The sequence below is a fragment of the Elaeis guineensis genome, chromosome 5 (assembly GCF_000442705.2).
Source record: "Elaeis guineensis isolate ETL-2024a chromosome 5, EG11, whole genome shotgun sequence".
Classification (NCBI taxonomy): domain Eukaryota; kingdom Viridiplantae; phylum Streptophyta; class Magnoliopsida; order Arecales; family Arecaceae; genus Elaeis; species Elaeis guineensis.
Genome location: NC_025997.2, coordinates 6,849,691 through 6,871,208, shown reverse-complemented (window position 1 = coordinate 6,871,208; position 21,518 = coordinate 6,849,691). Strand labels below are relative to the sequence as shown.

Genomic DNA, 21,518 nt, shown 5'->3' with positions numbered 1-21,518 from the left:
GGACAGTCCCACCCGCTTACGAGGTATTGTCCGTTTTGGATGTACTCGCTGATTTTGTCTCTCGGGCTACTTTTATAGGCCAAAAGATGCCTCGTAGAGGGTTGGAGGGTGTTGAACTGTTATAAGGCAAGGTGGCTTGATTGAACAACCGATGTGGGACTAAAATCCTGCTCCTTCCGCAATAGTGGCCCCCCAGTCAGGAGACCTTACCCGTTGGGGGAGACCTGCATGGCCACCAGTGTTACGGTCCAGTCAGCCAAACTCAAAGGTCGTATCGGCTCTAAGGATACACCTCATAGCCACGTGGGCGTCAGACGGTCCCAACCGCCTACGACATATTGGCCACTTTGGGCATACCCACACGACTTTATCCCTCGGGGCCACGTTTTGTGGGCCAAAAAGCACCTCGTAGAGGGTGCTAAATCATTATAAGATAAGTGGCCTGATTGAACAACCGATGTGGGATTAAAATTTTGCTCCATCTGCAATAGTGGCCCCCAATCAGGGGATCTTGCCTGTTGGGGGAGATCTGCATGGGCCACCCATATTATAGTCTAGTCAGCCAGGCTCATAAGGTTGTACCGGCTTCAGGGATACGCTTCATAGCCACGTGGGCGTCGGACGGTCCAATCCGTCTATGAGGTATTGTCCGCTTTGAGCATACCCGCATGGCTTTGTCCTTCGGGATCATGTTTCGTAGGCCAAAAGGTGCCTCATAGAGGGCTGGAGGTGTTGAATCATTATAAGACAAGGTGGTTGACTGAACAATCGATGTGGGACTAAAGTCCCGCTCTCTCTGCAACAGTGGCCCCTCTAGTCAGGAGACCTTATCTAGTGGAAAGAGACCTGCATGGGCCATTAGTGTACAGTTGTGGAGGGAGCGGATCCATGTAGGTCTCTCCCCAACAGACAAGTCCTCTGACTGAAGGGGCCACTGTTGCGGAAGGAGAGAGACTTTAGTCCCATATCGATTGTTCAGTTCAGACCACCTTACCTTATAATGGTTCAACATTCTCAGCCTCTACGAGGTATCTTGTGGCCCACAAAATATGACCCCAAGGGATAAAGCCATGCGAGTACATCCAAAACGGACAATATCTTGTAGATAGGTGGGACCGTCCGATGCCCATGTGGCTATAAAGCTCGTCGTTGGAGCCGGTATGACCTTATGAGCCTGACTGATCGGATCATAACACTGATGGCCCATGCAAATCTTTCTCTAACGGGCAAGATCCCCTGACTGGGGGGGTCATATTGTAGAGGGAGCGTGATTTTAGTCCCACATCGATTGTTCAGTCAAGCCACCTTGTCTTATAATGGTTCAACACCTCCAGCCCTCTACGAGATGCCTTTTGGCCCACGAAACTGTTGAAAATTGATGCAAGTTAAGTGCCAAATCTTTGGACTCTTCTGTTAAGAGACTTCTGTTGAACGAGTTAGTAGTCTAGCTACAATAATGTATTATTTTTAACTACTTATCCTGTATAGTGATCATGCCACTATCCCACCATGGGTTTTATAAGCCTATAAATAGGCCTGCATATAGTGTACTGTGTGGGGAAATAAAAAAATAAGCTCTCCTTTGTTTTAGTGTCTCCTTCATCTGTGTTTTTTTTTGTGTTGTATAGTTTTTTTTATCGTAGAAATTCAGCAGCTGAAGCTGCTCTTGTCTCAAACTCAATTTCAACATTTGGTATCAGAGCTAGGCTCATTCTACTCGAGCAGAAAGGAAGAAGAGTAGGAATTATCAGCAATACGAGTTCTTCTCAAGTATCTTTCTGAAGTTGAGAGGTAACCTCTACTTCTTGTCAATTTATTACAGGTCTGTGTGAAGCAGTCATGGCAAGCAACAACTCTTTCAATATTTTTCAGACTTTGATACCTATTTTTAATGGAAGTTTGTATAAGTTTTGGAGTATTAAGATGAGAACTTTTTTTATTTCATTGGACTTGTGGATTTGGTTGAGAATGGTTATGCAGAATCAGATGATGAGGCAAGGCTTACAGCAACACAAAAGACAGAGCTGAAGGAGAATAGAAAGAAGGATAACAAGGCACTAGTAGCATTACAACAAGCTGACATAGATTCTATCTTTTTGAGAATTGCTGCAGCAACTAAATCCAAGAAGGCTGGAACATATTAAAGAGAGAGTATCGAAGATCGGATAAGGTAATCTCAGTGAAACTTCAAACTTTTCGACATGATTTTGAAAATCTTTGCATGAAAGAAGCAGAATCTGTGCAAAATTTTTTTCTAGAATTTTTGTTACAATCAATCAAATGAGATCACTTGGAGAAAATATTTTGGATCAAAAGATTGTAGAAAAAATTTTACGAAGTCTACCATCTAAGTTTAATCATATAGTTGCAGCCATTGAAGAATTAAAAGATTTATCTGATTATTCTCCAAATCAACTAATGGGTCATTACAAGCTCATGAACAATGACTTAATAGGTCGATCGAGAAAAATATTGAACAAGCTTTTAGTTCAAAGTTAGAGATATCTAATCAGTAGAAAGCTATTAAAGCCCTTGAAAGTCATGACTCAAAGTTTGCAAGAAGAGGCCGTGGAAAAGGTTTTTACTGAGGAAGAGGTGGTAACCGAGGATGAGGCAGAGGAAGATCATCATTCATAGAACACAAAAGCTTTAATAATGAGCAAGGTAATCGCTATGCTAATGTTCAATATAATTTTTATAAGAAGTATGGTCATATTGAACGTTTCTGTAAAAGAAAGTCTAAACAACAAGTTAATTTTATTGAAGAATAGATGGATGATAATAATCTCTTTCTAACCTGTTGTAATGTTAAAGAAGATAAGAATGATATTTGGCTATTAGACAATGGTTGCAGCAATCATATGACAGGCTTGAAAGGAATCTTTAAAAATATTGATGAATCAGTAAAAATGCAAGTTCAACTTGGAGATGGCAAACAAGTTCAAGCTGCAAACAAAGGTGTTATCACTATCAAAACTAAATCAAGTAGAGAAAAATAAATTCATGATATTCTTTATATTCTGGTTTGGCTCATAATTTGTTAAGCATTGGACAATTAACACAAAGAGGTTATTCGATTATTTTTCAAGAAATACATGTGAAATCCATGATTTGAAATTTGGTGTTGCCATTATGAAGTTAACATGCACCTAACAAAATGTTTCCTTTAGAATTGTCATATCTTGATGATCATGTTCTTGTCTCTAGTTTAAAGAATAACTCTTGGTTGTAGCATATGAGATATGGACACTTGCACTATGGTGGTTTAAAATTATTACAACAGAAAAATATGATGTTTGGGTTACCTAACATTGAGAAGGTGGAGCTCATTTGTGAAGACTGCATCTATGAAAAATATCACGGAGCATCTTTTCCAACAAAGCAGTCATGGGAGCTCAAAATTCACTACAAGTAGTGCATGCAGATATCTGTGGGCCTATGCAAACTCCAACATTGAATGAAAATAAGTATTTTCTCTTATTTGTAGATTACTTCAGCAGGATGAGTTGGGTATATTTTTTAAGATTTAAGCATGAAACTTTCTCTAAGTTTTTAATATCAAGGCATATATTGAAAAATAATCTAGATACTACATTAAAGATCTTGAGGACAGATCGTGGGGGAGAATTTTTATTTAATGAGTTTCAGTCTTTTGAAAAAGAAAATAAAATATACAGGCAGTTAACAACAAGCTACACATCGAAACAGAATGGTGTGGCCGAAAGAAAGAATCAAACAATAGTTGAAATAGCAAGAAGCATGATTAAGGCTAAAAGTCTTTCAAACTATCTTTTCGGTAGTAGCTGTGGCAATCTCAGTATATTTACTAAATCGATCTCTTACAAAGGCTATTCAAAATTATACTCTATATGAAGCTTGGTGTGAACGGAAACCTCAAGTTAGCCATTTAAGAATCTTTGGCTCTCTTGCGTATGCTCATGTGAACTCTGAAACTAGGCATAAACTTGATGAGAAAAGTTTAAAATGTATGTTTATTGGATACAGTGAACAAACTAAAGCTTATCGCTTACTTGATCCTATTACTAAGAAATTTATTATGAGCAGGGATGTAATATTTGATGAGAATGGATGTTATTGCTTCAGTGAAGTTGAACAGGTTCCTTCAAAATTTATGGATATGGAGCAACCACACACTTCATCAATCACTAGGAAAGAACATGTGATTCCTATTACTTCTCTGTGGAGAACACAGGAAGTTGTTTGTGAGCCATCTAGTTCTAAATTTCCTCCAAAGAAGGTAAGGTCTTTAAAGGAAATATAGGAATCATGTAACTATGCCTTTGTAGCAATAGAACCATCATGTTTTGAGGAGGCAATTCAAATAAAAGAATGGAAGCAAGCTATGGAAAGTGAAATTGCAGCAATTGAAAGAAACAACACATGGGAGCTAGTAGACTTACCAGAAGGGAAGAATACAATAGGCTTGAAATGGGTCTTCAAGAATAAGTACAATGCCGATGGCAATATACAAAAGCATAAAGCACGGCTCATGGCAAAGGGGTATGCACAGCAAGAAGGTATTGATTTCTTTGAAACCTATTCTCCCGTTGCTAGAATTGAAACAATAAGAGTTGAATTAGCTCTAGCTGCATAGATAAAATGGTTAGTTTACCAATTTGATATTAAATCGATATTTCTTAATGGTGTGTTGGAAGAAACTTTATTTGTCAAACAGTCACAAGGATTTACAGTTCAAGTCATGGAGGAGAAGGTGTACAAGCTATGAAAAGCACTATATGGATTAAAGCAAGCTCCAAGGGTATGGTATAGTAGAATAGATGCCTATTTTTTGAAAAATAATTTTTATAGAAGTATAAATGAACCAACTCTCTACATTAAGGTGAAAGACAAAAACATTCTTATTGTGTCTTTATATGTTGATGACATGATTTATACTGGATCCTCATACTCTCTTATTGAAGAGTTTAAGGTGAGGATGATGAATGAATTTGAAATGACTGATCTGGGCCTCTTACATTACTTTCTGGTCTTGAAATCAAGCAAACAAAGAATGAAATTTTTTTTTCTCAAGAAAAGTATGCATATGGTCTATTAAAGAAATTTAATATGAAAAATTATAAAAGTTGCGATATACCAATAAATGCAAGAGAAAAGTTATGTCTAGAAGATGGAACTGGCAAGGTTGATGCAACATATTTTAGAAAACTAATTGGAGGATTGATGTATTTGACTCATACTCGACCAGATGTTATGTTTGCTGTTTGTTTAGTTTCAAGGTTCATGCACAACCCATCAAAGCATCATTTGGGAGCAGCAAAATGCATTCTGAGATACATCCATGGCACCATTAATTTTGGGATTTGGTATTTTTCAATTATTGACTTCAAGCTTACTGGTTTTACAGATAGTAATTGGACAGGTTCTTTGGATGATAGGAAAAGTACATCAGGTTATTATTTCACTCTTGGATCAGGAGCCATCTCTTGGACATCCAAAAAGCAAGCCACGACAGCCTTATCATCTTCAGAAGCAGAATATATAGCAACTACATCTACGGCGTGTCAAGCAATATGGATTCGAAGGATTCTTGAAGATCTTCATCAGACTCAACTTGATGCTATTACCATTTTTTGTGATAATAAATCAACAATATCAATGACAAAGAACCCTACGTTTCATGGACGAACGAACCATATTGGAATTCGACATCACTTTATTAGAAATATTATAGCGAAAGGATTAGTAAATATGCACCACTGCTCGACGAACAATCAAGTTGCTGACATTATGACCAAGGCTTTATCCTATGAGAAGTTCTCCCACTTTCGTGAATTACTTGGTGTCAATAATTATACATCAAGGAGGAGTGTTGGAAATTGATGCAAGTTAAATGCCGAGTGTTTGGGCTCTTCTATTAATAGTCTTCTGTTTGAACGAGTCAGTAATCTAGCTACAATAATGGATTCTGTTTTAACTACTTATCCTGTATAATGATCATGTCACTATCCCACGATGAGTTTTATAAGTCTATAAATAGGCCTGCATATAGTGTACTGTGTGGGGGAAATAAAAAGATAAGCTCTTCTTTGTTTTAGTTCTCCTTCGTCTGTATTTTTCTTTGTGTTGTATAGTTCTTCTTTTCATCATAGAAAATCAGTAGCTGAAGCTGCTCTTGTCTCAAACTCAATTTCAACAGAAATGTGGCTCCGAAGAATAAATCGTGCGGGTACACTCAAAGCGGACAATACTTGTAGGCGGATAAGATCATCCGACGCCCACGTGGCCATAGGGCGCATCTCTGAGCCGGTATGACCTTATGAGCCTGGCTAACCGGACCGTAATAATTGTGACTCTCGAAAATATGAGGGCTGCAATATTGGGTGCTCAATGCAGCATATTGTGATAATCATCTATTTTGAGATGGATGATATGGCAACTATCCAAGGTTATATAGTCATATACAATACAAATATATACCACAGATGATCCCAAGTTTATAAAACAATAATGTTGCTTTTTTGATCTAATAAGGTGACATGTTGTTGCTGGATTGGTTGCTATTTAGGATCCTCATGTCAGCGGTGTCGAACAAAGAAAGATTTGGCTGGGACTATATGGTATTGCATGATGCGTTTTCTTAATCCCATGATACAATGCTATGAATTGCTTAGTCGTACAAAGAAACATTTGGTTGACACTATATGGTGCTGCATGATGTCTTATCTGAATCCCATGATATCGATGCTTTGAATGGCTTATCAAATTCTTTTTGACCTCTCACCTTTCCTTGGTCCTTTCACTCTGTTTCTAGACTGAGCGAACTCAGCCCTTTTTTTTTTTTTTTGGTGGAAATCTCAAATAAGCTGGTTGAGAATAAATATATGCCTAGCAACTAAATGAAGGATGAGTTCTCTCCAAAAGCAGAGGGGTCCATGACATGTGCCAGAAAAAGAATGATGACTGAGATACTACCACTCATGAAGCTTGAAAAACCCATCTCTTCAAGTATCTCACCTTCTCCATCTGAGCAAGAAAATTTGTAGATTGATTTGGGGAGTACATATACAACCTACCACCTGGAGAAGCACAAAGTCCATCAGGGTCATGGATGCTTTTGTTGATAAGGTAAGGAGCAATCATTAATTCATTACAGGTATCAAACTACCAGACCAAGCCACCCATTTACCTTGTCTCAAGAGCTCATGAAATCTCATAATTTCAAATTCCCACTTTGCTGTGCCAACTAAGCCAACTAGCTGGCTGATATGCTAAAGGAGCAACCTTCTTCTGTGATGCAAATAAGAGTATCCTGATAGAATAATGTTTGGTTGGAGAGAAGTAGAATCTGAAATTGAAATGTATCAAAATAAAAATTAAAATAAATTAGAATGATCAAATTTTTTAAAATATTTGATTCATGGAAATCAAAATCGAAATAAAAATTTAAATTTTTTAAAAAATAAATATTAAATTTTAAATAAATTAAATTATTTTTATTTTATTTTAAAATTAAAATGAAATAAAAATTCATACAACTAAGTAATTAAAATGGAGCCACCCTTTCTAATTTGGATTACAGACTCCAGCTCTCTCCCAGTCAAATACCTCTAAATTTCTTAACTAGATTTCGGTGCGATTCCATGAAGAGCCGCCGATCCAAACGTACCATGATTCTGAGCGCATCCCCAAGCACCGTGGGATGTTAAACGCTGCGATACTGTCGGTGAGTTCGAGCGCCGGATCGTAGTCGGCAATGTAGTTGCCGAATTAACGAGGTAGAAATTAGTGTCAGTTAGTCCGCACGTTCAGTTTTCGCTTCCTTCTTGATCCTCATTTAATGGCAACACCAGCGGCAGTTCCTCGCAGCGACCAAGAAAAAGAAATAGCAGAAGATGTGAATTGGGAAGAAATCGGAGCAGAGGAAGAAGACGACGACGGCGATGATGACGACGGCGATGAGGATGAGGAGGAGGAGGAGGGAAGAGGGGATACGTCGCAGGAGATCAAGAACCTGGACGATCTGGTCAGCCGGCGGAACTCCATCTGGCCGGCGCGCGTCCGGGTCACGGCGTCTTCGTCAAGGGAAACGCCAGGACGAGGGCCTCCCTGATCGAGGCCGAGGTGCTCCCGGCCTTCCGGTCCGCGGTCACGCTCGGGGGTCTCCTCCGGGCCGCCGCGGCCGCCAACGAGCGCCTCCGGCGGCTCGGCATCTTCGAGTCCGTTTCCATCACTCTCGATGCTGGGCCACCCGATCTCCCGGGCACGGCGGATGTCGTCATCGAGGTCGTCGAGGCCAAGAATGCCGTCGCTGGCGATATTTGCGTCTTCTCTAAGCCGGAGGTAAAAATCCGGCCTCCCTGCTTCCATCCAAAGTCGAGAGGATGTTATGCGTTTCTTTTTAGGTTTTCTTGTGTTATTATTATTATTGTTATGAATGAAAATGAGTTAATTGATTTGAGCAGTTCTGTAAATTTGACAGAGAGCCGACTAGATTTCTTGAAGTGGGTTTACATTTTGGTTATGAGGAAATGTCCCATTATTCGTGTTCCTACATTGGTATCGTATATACATAGAACAAAATGGGAGGTTTTCGAAGAATTATTGGTTGAAAACTGCTCAGGAAATGTATCAAATGTTTTGACAATATCTTTTTGGATTATTGAGAATGTAGAGCTCATTAGTGGAGGTGGAAATTATTATGATGATGCCGAAGTTTAGAGGGGTTTGTTATATTAGGTTCTGTAAGATGGTTCACCTCAACAAGGGACAGGTGCCTTGGCCTTAGAGGGGTATTGAAAAGCCCACATGCGATGCTTGTGCCTGCTTTCACCCTATATCAGTAAAATTAGAAGGAAAAGTGTTTGTAACACATATGTTTAAACCACATACTTGTAGCATTTTTAGCCCCAAATTCTCATCATCCTGAACTTGCAGAAAACTTGCAGCAAACAAGAGGCCTGGCTATCTTTTTACTTCTATATGGTGTCCCCTACATGGTTTTGAGATGACCAAAGTGAGATCGTCAGGGGAGAAAGAAGTAGAAGCTATAAGAAATGGCCTTGGATCCCATGATTATTAAATCTTAGGAACATGGGGAATCACCTTTTCCATTCCTCTGCATCCTCTTCTCAACCAATTCTAGCTGTGTGGATGGTATATGCATATATGGTAGCTGGAGACCAAGAAAAGTTATGGTCATGAAGAAGTCTTTTCATAACCATCTCAAGCCTGCCTTGTATGTGCCTTTTTTTAGTATTATTTTGAGCTATCACCCATTTTTTTCTTTTTTGGCAATTTTTCATGTTTTGTGGCTTTTTACTTTCAAGCTGAGAAAAATGACTTTTTTGATGGTGTTGGAAACTTACTAGCATGTTCTCTTGTTTACAATTCTTTGGAAACACTCCCCAGTTTTCATGCATGAGGTACTCAGTGGTATCGGGAAGTTGATATGGGGAAGTATGGCATGGTACATAATGGTATTTACTGCATTATGGTTGTTTTTTCAAACCTTAAAATGGAATTAGTAATCCTCCTGACATCTAGAGCTTAACCAATTATAGGTGATTTGCTGGTTAACTGTAAATCAGCATGATCCTTGATATGTCTAGTATTACTTCTTGCTTCTGTGTTACCTTGAAAGAAAATTTAATTGGAGCCAACTTGTTATGCATTGTGCACATGGGTCATGTTGAAGAAACCAAAAGCATAGCGACATGCTTCCTCGTACTATTTCAATTTGGAATTGGTTTTGTGAATTCTTCGATTTTCTTACCTCTCAAAAGCTACAGCACGTTTCAAAACAACCTTCTCAAACTCTTTCTCCTTAATTCCACATGCCTGAACGCTTAGGTCTTTCCTCAAATCATACATGTCGTGCTTGCAAAAATTTCTGGTTAGACTTGTAGCAAGTACAGAATAACCTTTACAAATGCAATGCATTTGTAGATTGGCAAAAAGTCATTTGCCGTTGAAGCTAATTAGAAGTTGAGGTGCATCCACCGCTTAGAATGGCTGATATATTGAGTCAATCATAAATATGCACAAACATACAGGAGAATGCACCTAAATAGTGCAGAGTTGCATGATATTGGGGTCCCATAAAACCAAGAAGCAGGGAAGCATAGAGGGGAAGGATGATTAAGAATTCTTCACTTGTGTTTCATGTAACCCAGCCATGAGAAAGCTAGACTTCGTTCACACTTATTGTGGGTATTTGTGAGTCTTAAACTTCTCAGCCCATCTAACATGGATATCCATGATTTTTGAACGACTCAAACCATCTAAAGCAACCCCAGTATATTTCCTATTCTTAAAATTACTAAATTTTTCTTCATATGTTGGTGTTATCTCTCATTTTTGTATGCTAACACTATTATGAGCATCATAACAACCAAACTAGATAGCACTTAGACAGAACTTACCAACCTTGAGATGCTTTCCTCAGGAAAGGTGATTGATGTTTGTTCATTGCTTTGGAAGCTTATACAACATTATTTCTTAAGAATAACTGATCTTTCTTCAGTCTCTCCCTTAGGGAGGACCTCTTATGTTCTAGAAGATAAATTCAGGCCCCTCCACTTTTGTTTTAAAATTGTGTTTAGTTCTGTGCCAAAACATCAGATCAAAGCCGAAGCACAGGATTTAAGTAAGAATTTGGGTTGGAACCGTGTATTTGTTGTCACTTTCTTTGGAGAACTATGAATCATAATTGAACTACCATAGTCGGAGGGTTTATTTGTGACTAATAGAGTCTATTTACATGTTTGGCAACTTTGCACATGGATTTGTAATTTGTTTTGTATAAGCATTTTCTTAGTTGTTTTATTTTTATTTTTCCTTTTCCTTCCTTACCTTTTGGAGTCTTGGGTACTTTTTTTTTTTGAGCATTAATAAATCCAATTTACTGGTTTGCTCAAACTTTGAGTTGCCCACTTAAACTTTAATATTCTTTTCATCAATCTTATTTAATTTCATGTTTGGAAAAAAGTATTGATCATAACTATAACCATCAAGACTTGCCTCGACTAATTGGGTTCACCTTTATTAATGTTCATTTGCCAAGCATTCTTATTTAGATCTAGCTTTGATGATATCTCAGGCTTTTCTATATACTTTCTTGCAACTTTTCATCCATGTTATCTTAGGTTTTCCCCTCCACTTTGTACATCCAAATTTAATGTCCTCCTACTTTATTGTGGCTTGTTGCATAAAGAAATCAAACCTCAAGCATTCAAATTTCAAACATATCAAAAATTGAAGTTCCATTCTATAGGTTTTTCATGTTTTTACAGCTGGCTGTCAACCTAAATGTGAAGTCTTTACCTTTTTGTTTGGGTTTGTGACTGACATCAGCAGTTCTGAAGAAACAAGTGAAGTTGCAAGCTATAATCACATTGTGTCAAATGTAAAAACCCGTAGACATATAAAATATTAATATGTATTAAATGATTAAAAAAAGAAGATAAAATCATGGGGCCATCATGTACATCATAAAACAGAATCTTAGGACACGGCCAGTGGGATATTGCTGTAATCTTGTGCAGCTATGACAATCAAACACTGATCCACCATACCCAGCAATATTAAGATGCCCAGTACCTCATAGGAGTTTATTTTTCAAGGCTGTTATAATTATGAGGAGTAATAGGCTCTTGATTGGTTCTTTCTTTAAAAATTGCAGATTCTTGCCTTTTGACTATCAGACCAGCATGTAGCCACCCAATATGAAGTGCATAAGAAGTCCAAATCTTGAATTATTTGAAGTGTGAGTAGATCTGGAATCATCTAAATTAGTCATTTTAAAAAGAAAATTGGAACAGGAAGAACATAGAAAGCTGGTCTGAACTCTTAAGTGAGTGTGGCACCCTGGATAGAAGTTTCATTTCACTAGGGTTTAAACTTTAAACCATCCCTTTGTTCTTCTCAAAATTCCCTTTTTTTTTTTTTCCTTTTTTTCTGGCAACATTCTTCTATGATCAGCATCATCATTCTGAAAAACTTATGGGTTAGAATTATGCATTTCTAGGAACTTCATATGAGTTTTTATTTGCTTGACACCTGCATTGATTTTGTTTGTCATGCCACCTACTAATGACATGTTTGTTTCTTTAACAAACCCATTCAACTGGTCCAATTTTCTTCATTTTCTTGAATTGTCAATGAAGATGCCATTTTTGAAACCATGAAATGATTGTTAGTTTTTATTTTTCTGCCTGCAAAAATATTATATTATCTCTTCTGAATTATCATGCCAGTACTGGTGTCATCTCAAAATATTTGTTGCTTCATAGCATTATCATGAAGTTCAACAAGTTTTAGTTTCTTTAGTAATGAAAGCAAGGAATCTATAGGCTTGCTCTTAGGAAAAACCAAGGGAAAAGGGAAGTAAAAGAGAAACAGTTTCTGCCTCAAAGTTACTTAAGATCTATGATGTAAATGAAAGAAAAAATGCTGATCTAGTGCTTACTTTGACCTACGGCAGAATATCTGTTATACTCAAAAGTACCTGCAAAACAATATTATGGAGCTTGAAGTCCTTCAGAAGAAAAACTTATCCAACTATTATTGTTATGCATACAGCATCTTGTGTTTCCAAAGGTTGCCTGACTTATTTTACTAAAACGTCGATGGTTTTAGCATAAAACTTGTGCAAGTCTGAACCTTATAGAATAACTGATTCATACCATATGTGGTTGTGACAAGGATAACATCAGTGAGATATTGATTGGTAATTTTTTCATTCTTTTTTTAAAGTCATGTTGCTATAGTAGAAAACTGAATGAATCTTTAAAATAAAATAGAAAAATACATAGGAACATACAGGGCGCGCACTACGGCTTTTCCGCCTCCGTTTGCTGGAATCAGAATAGTTGAGAACAAAGTGGCGAATGGGTGTGTAACATGTGGGAATCTGCTGAATATGAATTAAGATACACACAAGTGGATGGTTTAATGCAAAATTCTTCCCATAAAACAGTCAACATCCACAAAGACCACCAATCAAAGCAATGGTGTTCTGTGAATGCATGCTTTAGTTGATCCAGGGAGTTGCCATGTGAAGTAGATATAATGAATTTATCACTTGCTTATCATATGTGTGCATATCTGCAATTTGGCTATGTATATCTACATGCCTTTTTGGTTGCACTAAATTATGTGGGCAACAGGTGCAACTAAGTGTTCATATATAGGAAGCCTGAGTACTGGTTTTCAGGCTTTATATATAATGACATCTATGTCAGGATGATGTTATAATAGATATTGAAGCACTTACTCACTCTCTACTCACTCTTGCCATCCCAAAACGTAATCAGGTCATGCAAGCATACATATATATCATATGCTTATCTCCATGTATCTTCTGATCAAAGTTAGCTGTCTGCAACTTCTCCAACTCCTTTGATGCATAGAGAAGAGCAACACCACCACCTACAAAGAACAGAACGATGTTTCTTCTTTGAAAAAACAAGGCCACCAACATAACACATCATATAACAGTAACTTACCTGGCACAATACCCTCTTCAACTGCAGCCTTGGTTGCATTCAAAGCATCAGTTACTCTATCCTTCCTTTCACCAACTTCAGCTTCACTGGCCCCTCCAATCTGGAGCTAGGTATTGTTTTGTTTTCAGAAAAGCATGTTCTTCTGTAAGGCTGTTCTGAGTAATCTTTTCTGCTAATTGACATTTCTATATCTATAAACCCTGTGTTGTTCATATGCTTTATATTCAGTGCTACCCATGTTATACTGTCATGTTTTTAAATGTTTATCGTAATTCATTTTGTTTTATGCATGTCAGAATTGTTTAATTTACTTTGTAGGCTAGAACTTGGTCGCTTGAAGGATCGCTGAAGTTCAAAAACTTGTTTGGCTATGGTGATATTTGGGATGCTTCTGGGGCTTATGGCTGGGACCAAATATCAGAGATTAGTGCTGGACTGTCCTTACCCAGATTCTTAGCATTATCAACTCCTCAAACAGCTAGACTTTCGCTACTTACCCAAGATTGGTTTAAACTTTCATCTTATAAAGAACATTTATTAGGCCTTTCTTTTGGTTTGCTATCAACTAAACATCAAGATTTGACTTGCAATCTTACACTGCGTATGTTAAGTGATCCATCACATATATCAGCCGAGTCAAGGAGGAGGCAGATGCTCTCCTCATTTAAATACACGTATAAGATTGACAAGAGAGATTCAAATCTAAGGCCAACATGTGGATATGCTTTTCTCTCTGCATCTCAAGTTGGTGGCCTTGGACCTGATAGTGGGGATTCACGATTTATACGACAGGTAATATATTCCTACTTTTTCTAGTTTTCATTAAAATGGGTTTTGCTTAAGTATTTATACATGCTCTAGTAAACTACCATCTTGGCTATGTCAGCATAATTCAAACATGTAAGCTTAATTCATCATTTCTCATACCTTTACTGTGAGAGGCTGAAAATCATTTACTATTGTTCATCTTTTATGTTTTTTCCAATGAAACAGCAAAAAGTTAAAAACAAAATGTAGAGTAAATGTTCATAACTTATCTTGTCTTTTGGGGAGGATGTAAATTTTTTAAGAGTATGGAACCATTTGATTGTTGGTCATTTATGAATCCTGAGATTTTGATTGCAGCTATGCTATGTCTCTTGTTCTGGTTTGTTCCTCTGTTCTTATTAGATGGTGTAAAATGCTTTGGAAAGATTGGAGCATGATAGTATACTCGATTTCTTTTTTATTCTTGCTAGTCATATAATGATCCTGCTAATTTCAGATTTAGTTCTGAACTTCTGATGATATTAAGTCTTTGACTTGCAATCACCATATTGTTTTTTACATTTAGGCTCTTGAATGCCTGACAGTTATATGCGTTGTTAAATTTGCATCTCCAACATATGACATGCCATTTTACATTGTAGTCATTATGGCTAAGAACTGTTATCTGATATATAAAAATTGACTATATATTATTGACAATTTGACATTGTATTAAGCCACAGAACTCTAACTTGTTTCACATAAATAGACACAATGAGAATTTATCCTAGAATGCACTAGAGCTAGGTATCAGTAGTTGTTCATGAAAAGGCTCCAAAAAGCATGGCATGGACCATAACTCTAGTGATTGCCAAGGTGGGCATACCAGTGTGCTAAGTACAAAGCTAAGTCTTGATCTTTTCAGACAGTCACTAATTATGTGTATATATGACACAAACATGCAAAGACTGTGAATAGAATAAATTAGAAAGGGACTAAATGGTGAATGTTGGAGTTTAGGTTTCTAGATTCTAAATAAGCTCCTACGCTGACCATATGGTCCTTGAAATTATTAGCAGATCACATAAGTCTATGCTGTCAATGCAATTCTTTTCTTCTCTCTTTCACTCTGTTTCCTCACATGCTCACACTCATTAGATTAGAATGATCAAACTCCTAGGGTAGGTCAACCCCTTAGAATTATTAATCCCTTTAGTAAACACTAAATCCAAGTTGCATTCTTGAGAGATGGGTGAGAGAATTAATGAATAAGCAAGAGCAGAAGCGAGATAGGTCTCTAGGTCCACCTAAGTTCTCCTCTAATTTGTCTTTCTTGATAGGTTAGGCCTGGACAACTTTGCTACTGTGGACCAACAATAAATTACAAAAAAATGTATAATATTATTCGGTGCTTGATAGAGATAGAACTAACTAAAGTAGTCTGCCTTTAAGTTAGTTACTTGCAGTTCAGTCCATCTTCCTTTCTTTATGCTTGAATGGGCTTGGGGTATTTAATCATTGCCTAGCCCATAGTCCTTACAATTAATTCATGGTCCCTAGGACCTTAAATTAGCACAGGCACAAACCAATGTAAAGCCATTCTCAAAACCTTTGTTAAACATATTATAAATCAAATAAACATAATAAAACTCTATAAATCAAATGACTGATATCAGATCTAAGGTTTGCATGTCTGATAATCCCTGTCCTGCTAAACAACTGATAGCTTCTTCCATATGATACAATAGATGGCATGTAGGTTTGGTCCCAAAGACATTGAGCTTAAACTACAATGAGTAGTGCCCTTATGTTAGTTACAACTTGCACGTTATATATCTGAAATCTACATATTGCATCTTGATCATGGTTTCCTAATATGGATTTAAAGATCATAATGTTGAGTTGTTGACAGATTCAACATGAAACAAACAACTTGTTAGTGAAAAATCTCCTCTTTGGTTTGAGAAAAAAATCTTTTTTAATCCTATTAGATGCTATACATTATGCCAACTTCATCACGCCAAAACCTTGACATGATTGTCTAAATATTTCAACTATGCTCGAAATAATCCAGTCCTCATGCTAAACAAAATTGACCGCATGGATATTCTACAAGGAGACAGCTGTGGATCTTTTTCTTGATTCAAGGTCGATTTGTCAGACATACCCAATACTTACATGTTTTTTAAATTTAGAAATCATAATCGTCTAGCTATTTCCCAACAATTGGCGATCAGCTTTATGGATCCTCATTTGCGAAATATTCCTATTTAGAGCCACCTCCAATGTTATTTGTAGTTTCTCTATATCCTTACAACCATCATCCTTGTTAATTTAGGTCTTCATCCTTTCTTACAACCTTCAACATGAACTGAAGTACCTCTTCTAATAGGATCTTACTTAGATCTTCATTGTACGTCTGTACCATCGCAAATGATTTTTTATTGCTTTCTAGTTTTACCACACATCCATCTTAACATTCTCAATTTTTGCCATAATTTGTTTCCATGTACTTTCTTTATCACCTAGCTTTTTGAGCCATACAATATTATAGGCTTTTCTATTATTCTATAAAATTTTTCCTTGAGTCTCCAAGGTATGCATCTGTCATATAATATTCCATATATACCTCTCCACGTCATCTACCCATCTCTAATTCTGTTACAAATATCTTTATCTCTCTTCCCATTATTTTATAGAACAGATTCTAACTAACAAAATTAGTCACTCTATGGTATCTCTTGTCTAACAATCTTAATTAATATTATGTCTTTTTGGGCATACTCATATTCCAGCATTAAGTTTAGAAATAACTATGAAATATTTTATATATAAGGATCCAAAAATTATCAAACATCTTTTCAAGCATGCTCATTCCAGTATTTAATGCTATAATTTTATAAACCCACCTATTTTTAGCAGTGATTTCATGTTAGCATATTGTTCAGAGTTTTTTTTCCTTTCTATTTTGGACAAAATTCCTAATATCATAATCACAAGGCCCATGAGTAGGCTTGCTGATGAAAAGGTATGTCCAATCCTGGACATATATAAAAGTGATATTACCATGCTCACTTTGAGATTGTATGTCTTGTACTGGCACCTGTGTACATGGCATTGTTAGAAACGAGCATGCTATTTTTTTCCAAAAAATATTGGACGTACTGAAATGATCCAGTCTTATTTTTCTTCATCTCTTCAAACTGAGTATATTACACTTAGTAAGGAGTGTTTCTGAGATCTTTGTATTATTTTCATAAGTCTGTGGGTCCAACTTAGATAACAGATGAAAGAACTAAATCTTTGATGAGAACCAATTTTTTCTTCAGTAATACTTGCATCAACAATTTTATTTCTCTTCTTTTCTCAAGTTTGAATTCAGTCTTTTTTCCTTTTCAGTCTAGAAGTATTTATTATTGAAGGCTTAGCAATAGATCATGCATAAACTTTTATTTTGTTCCTGCTTCCCATAATATTTTAAGGCTATTCCTACTCCGAGAAACATTGATGGGTCTTTCCTTCATTATCCTACATTAAAATATGCTCCAATGTTCAACAATTTGATGCATATCATGCCATATGCTAACCTAGCACCAACCAATCTGGTTTTGTATACTCACATGTTGACTGCTATGCTACAACACAGAGACATCCCAATGCACAATGAAGTCAATACTTGTTGTATTTATGCCCTTTAAAAATGAAATTTTTGTTAAATGGCATTTTAATGATAATTTTTTATATAGAGTTCACTAATATGGGACAGTATGTGCATATTCAGGGAGGTTTATTTTTTTAAAAAAAAATCATATGTGGGAGGATTTGTAAGTTTTTTATGTGTCTCAGCAAAGAAACATGCCGAAATACAGCTGAAATATGGATTCTTTCATGGTAAATCATGGTACTGGTTGATGTCACAAAAGGACTACTGTAAGGGACTCTTGGAGATCTAAGTTTTGGTTATTTCATTTGTGGATCAGCAGATATGACATTGGTATCTCCCTGATCAATGAGGCTGGAGATGGCATATGTGAGTTAAGAATGAATTTGCTTTCCTAGTCAACCACATGTAATCATAAGTTGATGCCCTCACGCTTTGCAGAGTTCAGAATGAGCCATGAAAGCTTTGAAAGATTTTTTTTCATTTGTGTAGTGACTGAAGAAACAAAGTTGCTTAGGCAAGAATAAAATAATTGGAAAAAGTCTTTATTGAAAAGGCTTTCTTTTACATGCTTGGCACATCACTACATCATGTAGATCTTCACCCGTCCGGCTGGTATTTATTATTTTTTATGTTATATCACTTCAACTAACACTGTGGAAGCAAACCTTTTTGCTTTTAGTTATTATATTGCTTCTAGTATCTCTTGATGAATTATGTTTTAAGGAACAAATATACAAGGAAATTTCCTTAACATGTGCAGGCATTTTGGTGTGTGCTCTTTTAGATCTTTTGCTTTTCTCTCTTACATGTTTCATTTATTGTTCACTGGGGTGTAAGTGATCATAAACGTGCGCATGTACACACACACGCATTAGGTTTAAGTAAGTTTTCATGAGGTTTTGTGCTTTCCACCTTACACAACTATGTCTGTGTTTTGAGATCATATAACAGGAGTTTGATCTTCGAGGTGCTCTTCCATTGGGTTTTCACAACACTGCCCTCAACATTGGAGTTGCAGCAGATCTTATCATGCCATGGGGAAGTGGATTTCTTGACTCGTCATTGCCTGATAGACTCTACATGGGCAATCATTCTTCTCCTGTGTGCACCTTGGGGGGGGGCACCTCATTGTTGGGGTACAAATCAGGAGGATTTAGCCTCCTTGACTTGAAAAGGTTATTTCGCAGTAAATTTGACAATGATGACTCCAATGCCTCTCCAGTAAGGAGTGCTTTAGGGGGTGGGCTTGCTGTTTCAGCATTCGCTGATCTTTCCTTTGATATGCCTTTGGAGCTGTTCAGAGAATCTGGGATACATGGTCACATGTTTGTCTGTGCTAGGAATCTTTCTAAATTAACAGGACAAGAATTTAAGAATTTTTCATTTTCAAAATATATAGAGATGTTTCGAAGTCTGCAGGTTTTGGCTTGATAATTCCCGCTAGGTTGTTCCGTATGGAGGTTAGTAATTTGTTCTTCCTGAACATAGCTCATTTTGCCCAAAACTGATGATTCATGTTTATTCTTAATGAATGGTTTTTCCTTTCAGATTAACTATTGTTACATATTGAAGCAATCTGAGCATGATCAGGCAAGGACAGGTGTTCAGTTCAACTTCTCTTCCCCATCGTAGAATTGTTTTGGCTTGCTTTTTAAGTGGAGATTTTAAGATACGTACCACCGATGACAGCCATGATTATGTTCCTTGATTACTTTGTATGGTAAGCCAATAGAAAAATAAGTTGGAACCTATCCAAAAGCTTATAATTGACAATTTTAGTCATATTGCAGAAGGTATTGAAAAGAAATACTAGAGCCATTTAAATATTTTCTCTTTTTTACAGGAAGGATGAAAATGACTATATTCAAATGATGGTTTCCTTGCCATTTTCATTAGTTCGTAGTGTCAATATTCATGGTAGATGTTTTAACCTGTATCGTGGCTCCAAGTCTTGAACTTGTAGTCAAAACCAAATCTGGTAATGAGGTGTTAGCTGAAATGCAGATGCTGCTCATGCAACCGGTGCTTAAGTTAGCACATGAACTGGGATGTCCAAGTGAAACACAGTTCAATCGGCACATCGTGGATGTTGAAGCATGCAGGGAAGCAGGATGGATAGGGCATTCTGAATCATGTGCTATTTTAGCAGTCTGGTTTGGTATGGATTTGAAATCAGATTTTAGGCTCAACTGTCAGCGATAGAAGCTATATTGTTGCCTGGGCTAGTGGATTGATAGAAATAAAACGAATTTCTTTCCTAACATCTGTCACATCTAACACCAGCATGTCTAGGTCCTTAGTTAAAATAAGAAATTCTTCAAAATCCTGGACATTCGATTTATCAAAGAGTTCTGGTGGTCCTGAGATGTCCACACCCAGATTCTTCAGGTTCTAGTTTGTCGCAGAATTACGCTTAGAAACTAGAATAGCTGAGCTTTCTTCCCAGAAAGGAAACCTTTTTTTCCATCAAGAGAACATTAGGAAGTGCTTCTTCCACTGCAACCTAAAGAGTTAAAGGGAGGGGGAAACGGGAAAAATAAAAGATGGTCCTCTCCACTTTATGGGTGATGAGTTTGCTTAAACAATATTCAGACTCCATCAACTTCAACAAGGAGGTTGACAGCAAATTATGCTTCACTTGAGACTTCCATTGTGTCGCACACAAGTTGCCACATGCACTGACATCTGCAGCCCAAATGTATTATGCACTTTATATGGTGCAAATGAGAATGCAAATTAAATAAACAAGAAGTTCATGCAACTAGCAGATTATGGAAACTTACAGCAAAATAACTGTCACTAAATTAAACAAAAAATAACAACAAAAATAAAGTAGAGGCAAAAATTTTATTAATTGGTCCGGATGTCTTTTGTGTTGCAGGTAGTCTTGGTCTGGCTATTCTAAGTAGCATCACTATTCACTACGGAATAATTTGAAGAAATCGTGTTTTGCTAGTTTACCGTACATCTGCTGATCCCTTTTGTTTTACAGCGGATATACTACAACCGTAGCTATCAAATAGTTGGAATGAGGCTTGATGGTGCAAGTCTGTTTAGTACTGAAGAAATGATGCCAGAAAATTTATGCAAATTGGCATCAGCAGAACAACACGTCCTTAACTTGTCTACTTCTCCCATCTAACAAACACGTATCTACAATTTCTTTTAGATATTGTTAAGAGCATTTAAACATAAGGTAATAATGCAAAAAATGCTCCATGGAATTCATGTAGGATGGTATTGAGGTGGTTGGAACCATCTGGTTATATTGTATGTCATGGCTCTCAGGATGAGAATGAAGGCATTTTGGGTGAACAACTTGCTTGGTTGCGCAATTTTTTTTTTTTATTTGGAGAATGTGGGAGGCTATAAGCCACCCAATGTTTATTAATATAAAGAGCTATACAAGAGTAGGATTTAGATAAGCTTCAGCAAGAACAAAAGACATTAGTGGTAGTTCACAGATTATACAAAAGGCTGTAAGAAAGACAAGAAGAAGATGGATGTAGTAAGCAACACAAAAAATTTGATATTAGAAAATACACTCTGTGGCTCACAATCACATCTGAGGACAGATGATTCTGACGAAGAGGTAGGCAATTTGAAAGACCAGATAACTA

The 21,518-nt window shown here is 36.9% G+C and overlaps 1 non-coding gene across 1 annotated transcript; it reads left to right on the top strand.

The window, feature by feature from the left end:
- Positions 1-7,719: 7,719 nt before the first annotated feature.
- LOC105044706 (uncharacterized) lies at positions 7,720-19,738 on the top strand. Its single transcript, XR_012141348.1, has 4 exons — positions 7,720-8,322; positions 13,806-14,279; positions 18,850-19,358; positions 19,447-19,738. It is a non-coding gene; the product is annotated as an uncharacterized protein (transcript).
- The last annotated feature ends 1,780 nt before the right edge of the window (positions 19,739-21,518 follow it).